Raw genomic sequence first — 7,285 nt, forward strand, 5'->3', positions numbered from 1 at the left:
TGGGAACATTGTCAGACTTTATTTTGGGGGGCTCCAAAATCATTGCAGATGGTGACTGCAGCCATGAAATTAAAAGACGCTTACTCCTTGGAAGGAAAGTTATGACTAACCTAGACAGCGTATTCAAAAGCAGAGACATTACTTTGCCAACAAAGGTCTGTCTAGTCAAGGCTATGGTTTTTCCTGTGGTCATGTATGGATGTGAGAGTTGGACTGTGAAGAAGGCTGAGTGCCGAAGAATTGATGCTTTTGAACTGTGGTGTTGGAGAAGACTCTTGAGAGTTCCTTGGACTGCAAGGAGATCCAACCAGTGCATTCTGAAGGAGATCAGCCCTGGGATTTCTTTGGAAGGAATGATGCTAAAGCTGAAACTCCAGTACCTGGCCACCTCATGCGAAGCATTGACTCATTGGAAAAGACTCTGATGCTGGGAGGGATTGGGGGCAGGAGGAGAAGGGGACGACAGAGGATGAGATGGCTGGATGGCATCACTGACTCAATGGACGTGAGTTTGAGTGAACTCCGGGAGTTGGTGATGGACAGGGAGGCCTGGTGTGCTGGGATTTATGGGGTCGCAAAGAGTCGGACACGACTGAGCGACTGAACTGAACTGAACCGAACTACCAAAGATTTCACTGTGTGTTAAACTGACACACACATGGTTGGTGGGAGTGTGGACCACTTTGACCGCTTTGTAGGCATTTGAAAATACAGATCACCCTTTGGCAGATGCGTTATCTTTTGACTTCGTGGTTTCTAGGCCTTATCCAGAAGGAATCCTTTCACATGGAAGCAAAAGTAGCTGCCCAAGATATCCCTTGTAGCATGTGTCTTCACTCGTGTGTGTTTGTTTGCTCAGTCGTGTCTGACTCTGTGACCCAATGGACTGTACCCAGCAGGCTCCAATGTCTGTGGAATTTTGCAGGCAAGAATGGCTGGAGTGGGTTGCCATTTCCTACTCCAGAGGATCGACCCAGGGATCGAACGCGTGTCTCTTGCATTGGCAGGCAAATTCTTTTACCTCTGAGCCATCTGGGAAGCTCTTGTCGTCTTCACTACCAAAAAAAGAAAAGGAAAAAAGTGAAAAGATGACTCAGGGGCACCTAATGGGGGAAATGATTAAGGAAACCATGCTAAGACCACTAAGCACCTATTAAAAACTCTTCCCAGGCTTCCCTGGTGGCTCAGTGGTCAAGAATCCATCTGCCAATGCAGGGGACATGGGTTCAATCCCACATGTTGCAGAGCAGCTAAGCCTGTGCACCACAAGTGTTGAGCCTGTGCTCTATGGGCCAGGCGCTGCAACGACCGAGTCCACATGTTGCAGCTACTGAAGGCCACGCACCCTAGAGCTGGTGCTCCATAATAAGAGACGCCCAAGCACCCCAACTCGAGAGTAGCCCCTGCTCGCCATAGCTGGGGAGAGCCCGTGCCCAGCAATGAGGACCCCATAGACTGTAGCCCGCGAGGCTCCTCCGTCCATGGGATTCTCCAGGCAAGAATACTGGAGTGGGTTGCCATTTCCTTCTCCAGGGGATCCTCCCGATCCAGGGATTGAATCCGGGTCTCCTGCATTGGAGACAGACTCCTTAACCTCTGAGCCACAAAGAAGACCCAGCATAGCCAAAAATAAATAAAAAACCAAACTCTCCCCAAGGTTACAAATGGCCTTTACTTTCCAAAAACCACTGACCAGTGTTCCTGTCCTTAACCTTGCTCATTATGGTCGCATGGGAACCACCCCATCCTTTCCGTAAGTCTCTTCCTTAGACCCGAGGACACGTGGTCGCCAGGCCCTCCTCCCGCTTGCTGCCTGCTCTACTGCAGTCTCTTTGCTCTTCTTCCCCTCCAGACCCAGATCTCCATCCTTGGCATTTTTCTGTTCCTTGACTGGTGAGTTTGTTCAGCCCCTGATTTTAAAATTTCATTCACATGCTGCTCTTCCAGAGTGCCAGGTCTGACTACTCCACAGCCTCCTCCATTTCCGTACTCACAAGTCTCCTAGCATCTCCAGCAACACGGCTGAAAGAAACCAGGCTTTCTTCTCAGACCGAAAGGTTCCCCCATCTCGATCCATGGTGTCACTGGCCTCTTAGTCCTGAACCCAGCATCGTCCGTGCTTTCATCTTGCAACAATTGGGCAGTGAGACGCTGGAGAGATGCTGCTAGTTGAGCGCCTGTCACCTTTTCTTCCATTTCTTCGTACCAACAGGATTCCAGTTTTGTTTGGAGGTAGCCCTGGGCTTCCCTGGTGGCCCAGAAGGTAAAGAATCCACCTGCAATGGTGGAAACCCAGGTTCAGTCCCTGGGTTGGGGAGATCCCCTGGAGAAGGAAATGGCAACCCACTCCAGTATTCTTGCCTGGAGAATCACATGGACAGAGGAGCCTGGTGGCCTATGGTCCATGGGGTCACAAAGAGTTGGACACGACTGAGTGACTAATGCGACAACGAGCAATGTACCCAGAAAAACACATTTATATTTCCAAGCCTCTTATATCTAGACCTGGGCCAATTAAATATAAGTGGAAGTTGCTAAGGCTTCTGGAAAGCCATATTTAGCATCTTTTTTATCAACCCCTGGAACACAGATGTGACACTGGTGGCATGCAGCCACTTTACGGCCACAAAGCAACACACACAATGTAGTTGCTTTTTGTGTTTAAATCTTTCGACCATCCGATACCAAGTATATACAGTAAGGTGCCTTTTTAAAAGTGACAATTTAAGTTTAATTGATTAGCTACCGTTTGTCCAGAAAACTGATATTAGCCATCCTTGTGCTTTTGCATTCCAGGTCCAGCTTCTCTGTCCTCCTACATTGGAAATTGGGGAATTTCCTGGCAGTTCAGTGGTTAGCACTCAGCACTTGTACTGCAGGGGGCCCAGGTTTGATCCTTGGTCAGGGAACTAAGGTCCCACAGGCTGCCTGGTGCAGCCAAAAAAAAAGGAAATTAGCTACAAACAGACTAATCAATGTCCTCAAGACTCAGTAAACCATAGGATCCCCTCCTGTTCCCTTCATCTTGAATGCTGGTCTGCTGCAGTGTGATTTTTAAAGGAAAAAAGGAAAACTAATAAATCTGAGAGCTCTCTGAGCATCCAGAAGTTGACACCTTCTCTGATCCTCAGCCTGGAAAATGGGGAGCCAGTAACCAACGTACACAGAAGAAATCCCAACTGTAACTGGTTATGAAGCTCATAAATATGCACCTCCAGGCACCCCGGGAGGTGGCCACAGTGTTTTGTGTTTCAGAATGTCATTGCAAATGGGGCCCACTTGTAAAAACACTTTTTCCACTGAGCATTAGCACCACCGAGAGGGGGATCAATCCGCTGGACTCCTTACAAGGGAACAAAAAAAGAAGAACCTTTCAGCCAGGCGTTTTATTGACTTTTTAACACACTCTGGTCACCGCCTTTTGGTTTTTGCATTTCCACAGTAATTTCCTCTCTTTACTCCACTTTTTATCTCCAAAGGTACATTTTCTTTTTTCTAAATGGACTAAATAAATAAGTCTGTGAAAGGTTGACTTCGTAGCAGGATATGGGGGACATGTTGAGCTCTCCGAGCAGGAAATGTACTTGCCAGGGAGTCGATAAAGCATCTCTCTTTGGAGGTGTGTTTTGGAATCCGGGAAACAGCCTGAGTCTGTCTGGCAAGAGGAATAGCATTCAGCAGCCCCGGGCTCGGCAGGATGCTCAGACGCGGACGCAGGTCTCAGCAGAACAGCCTAGAAGGTGTTAGTGATACGCTGAGAGCCCGCGGGGAGGGGAGTGCCCGGTTATATATGACTCCTGATGATGGGGGCTTGTGGGGCCTCCCACCACCTGCCTAATTCTTGGAAACCTCTCTCTCCTGAACCAAGGCTTTGGCTTCCGTTTGATCTGGATGCTTCCAGAAGGGACTATCTTAGGGATAAGGTATGGCCATGCAAGTTAAAACCCCAGCTGGCATCCATGTGATTTATTTAACAGATGCTGTCCTCCTGGTGTTAAAGCTACAGAAAAAAAAATAATAATAATATTAAGTCTGTTTGCTCCCAGCTTCAGGGCACATTGGCAAGTGCTGTCTCTGGCTTGGATGTCGCATCAGGCAAAGGGAAGCCCCCACAGAGCTTCTGCTTCTGCCTGGCAGGGCCCCCGCCCCAAGTTTCAGGCTGGATGCTGGTAACAGCAGCTCCCTGCTCAGGAGACCTTGAGATGCTCAGGCCCAAGTTTCCTCCTCTGTAAACGAGGGCACCAACAGAGCAGCCCTGAAGTCCCAGCCCACTCTGTGTTCTCTGGCTGCCAACATTTTCTGCATTCTCAGGAGGAAGGGGGGAAAGGGAGAGTGGTGGGTGTGCAGGGAGCCCCTCCAAGGGCCCCTAAGACTCGTGGCATCTCTCCCTCTAGTGGGAGAAGGGCAAGCACAAAATCACTGGGTCCAGACAGACTCGCAGGCTGACCTTCAGAATACCCAAACCGGTTGCTATCTGTATCCCCAACTGGTGCAGTCTGGGAGGAAACCCCAGGAGTCAACTCATGGGTTTGTTCTTTTTTCTAACTGGAGGATAATTGCTTTACTGACTCATTAGAAAAGACCCTGATGCTAGGAAAGATGGAAGCGGGGAGGAGAAGGGGACAACAAAGGATGAGATGGTTGGATGGCATCACCGACTCAATGGACATGAATTTGAGCAAACTCCGGGAGTTGGTGATGGACAGGGAGGCCTGGCATGCTGCAGCCCACGGGGTCTCAAAGAGTTGGACACGACTGAGCGACTGAATGGAACTAATGGAATTCCTTTACAACGCTGTGTTGGTTTCTACTGTGCAACAGGGCGAATCTCTCATAATCATATATGCCTTCCCTCTTGAGCCTCCAGCCCTGTCCCCCCAGCCCAAGTCATCACAGAGACACAGGCTGGGCTCCGCATGTGATACAGCAGCTCCCCACTAGCTGTCTATTTCACACGTGCTCATCTATATGTGTCAACATAACTTTCTCAGTCCCTCCGACCCTCTCCTTCCCCTTCTCTGTCCACAAGTCCCTTCTCTACGTCTGCATCTCCATTGCTTCCCTGTAAATAGGTTCATCAGTATTATTTTTCTAGATTCCACGCACATGCGTTAATATACGATTTTTTTATTTTTGGCCGTGTTGAGTCTTAGCTATTGCATGTGGCATCTTCCCTTGTAACGTGTGGGCTCTTCACTGTGGTGCACAGTTTCCTCCAGTTGTAGCTCAAGAGCTTCTCTCTAGTTGTGGTATGTGGGCTTAGCTGCTCCGTGGCTTGCAGGATCTTGTTCCCTGACCGGGGATCGAACCCATGTCCCCTGCATTGGAAGGCGGATTCTAAACCACTGAACCTCCAGGGAAGTCCCTCTCTTCATTGTTTTGAATGCAGGTAATCTTCATCTTCAGATGACTCGAATGGGCACCAGGCTAAGCAAACTACTGTTCGTGCTGGAGTGATTTCAGAGCCAACAGGACTACATGTCCAAGCCCAAGTAACAGGGACAGGGACCTGGGTAGGTTGGTAGGAAGGGAACAGGTGATGGAAGGTGAGAGGGAGATGAAAGGGACGGGGGGGTATGGTTGTATGGCAGGGAAATGGTGCACGGATGGATGGATGGATGTTGATTGGAATGAGGCTGGGTCATGGCAGGTGGACAGGTGGATGGGTGAGTGTGTGTCTACAGAAAAGAGACCGTTTTCATACTAGCTTTTTTGGCCACGTCGGGAGCAGCATGCAGAATCTTAAGCTCCCTGACCAGGGACAGAACTCCTCCCCCTGCAGTGGAAATGCAGAGCCTTAACCACTGGACCGCCAGGGAAGTCGCTTCGTAATAGCTGTTAGAGAGAAACGATCAGTGTTCACAATGATTCCAGAAAATCCTCTGGCTAAACAGCAGGTTAAGAGACAAATGTTCCTCACTGGTTTAATGTTTTCCACCTTGTGAGTTCGCTCTTCACAGAACTTGTCTCTTTCAGCAAAGTTTTTATTATTTCCCAGCTGTCCTTTGTAGAGTCACACGACAGAGCCTTTCGTACCTTAATGGCTCATTCATTCAACAGCTGGAGGAGGCAATGGCACCCCACTCCAATACTCATGCCTGGAAAATCCCATGGACGGAGGAGCCTGGTAGGCTACAATCCATGGGTTCTCAAAGAGTCCAACAGCACTGAGCAACTTCACTTTCACTTTTCACTTTCATGCATTGGAGAAGGCAATGGCAACCCACTCCAGTGTTCTTGCCTGGAGAATCCCAGGGACGGGGGAGCCTGGTGGGCTGCCATCTATGGGGTCGCACAGAGTCGGACATGACTGAAGCGACTTAGCAGCAGCAGCAGCAGCCTGCAACAGCTATTTATTCATTGTCTCGCTTTTGACAGGCACCATGCAATATGTTTGTTCTATTTTTTTCCTCTCCAAATAAAAGGGAAATCCTGACAGTCTAGGCAGACAAAAAGCATAAAGTAAATTAATTTATAATCATACACTGTGATCAGTGCCATGAAGTCATGAGAGAATGACAGGTGGGTCTCATCCGGGAAGAGGTTAGTGAGGACCTCTTGAAAAGAAGAGGTTGAAGCCAAGACCTGAGGGTCAGCAAAGAGCCAGGTGGGAGTACAGCAGCGAAGGGGCCTCCAGGCAGAAGGTGTGGCATACGCAAGGCCCTGTGCAGGCAGAGCGCTTGGTGTTCAGGTCAGACGGACGGCCAGGACGGCCCCAGTGTGCTGTCCGGGCTGACCTCATATACGGCGTGTTGGTACCATCCCAGGTTCATCAGGTATCTTAATGTATCTACCCAAAGTGCCCTGGGGCAATCTATTTCAGGGTCACCCTGAGGATAAGAGGCAAGTGATAAATACATCAGAGGGGAGTTTGGGAGCCAAGCGCGCTGGCTGCATGAGGAATTCTGTCTCTGCACACTGAGAAACCACTGGATAGGACTCCTATAACTTTCTCAGGTACCTTGTACACATAAAGGCAGCTGGGAGATTCAAGACCAGGAATTTCACCATGATCCATCCATAAGTTAAAATCTCTTTCCTGAGCGTGTCAGACACTGTGCTATGCACTGGAGATTTTAAAAATGAAAAAGAGAAAAGAAAATTAAAAAGAGAAGACAAACAAATGGCTAATAAGCACACAAAAAGATGCTCAGCATCCTGTCATCAGTGAAATGTGAATCAAGACCACAATGGTAATTACCATATGTACTGGTTTAAGATTTTTTTTTTTTGATGTGGACCATTTTTAAAGTCTTTTCTGAAAAAAAAAAAAAATAAAGTCTTT

Source organism: Bison bison, unplaced genomic scaffold, assembly GCF_000754665.1.
Source record: "Bison bison bison isolate TAMUID 2011002044 unplaced genomic scaffold, Bison_UMD1.0 scf7180017864037, whole genome shotgun sequence".
Taxonomy (NCBI): domain Eukaryota; kingdom Metazoa; phylum Chordata; class Mammalia; order Artiodactyla; family Bovidae; genus Bison; species Bison bison.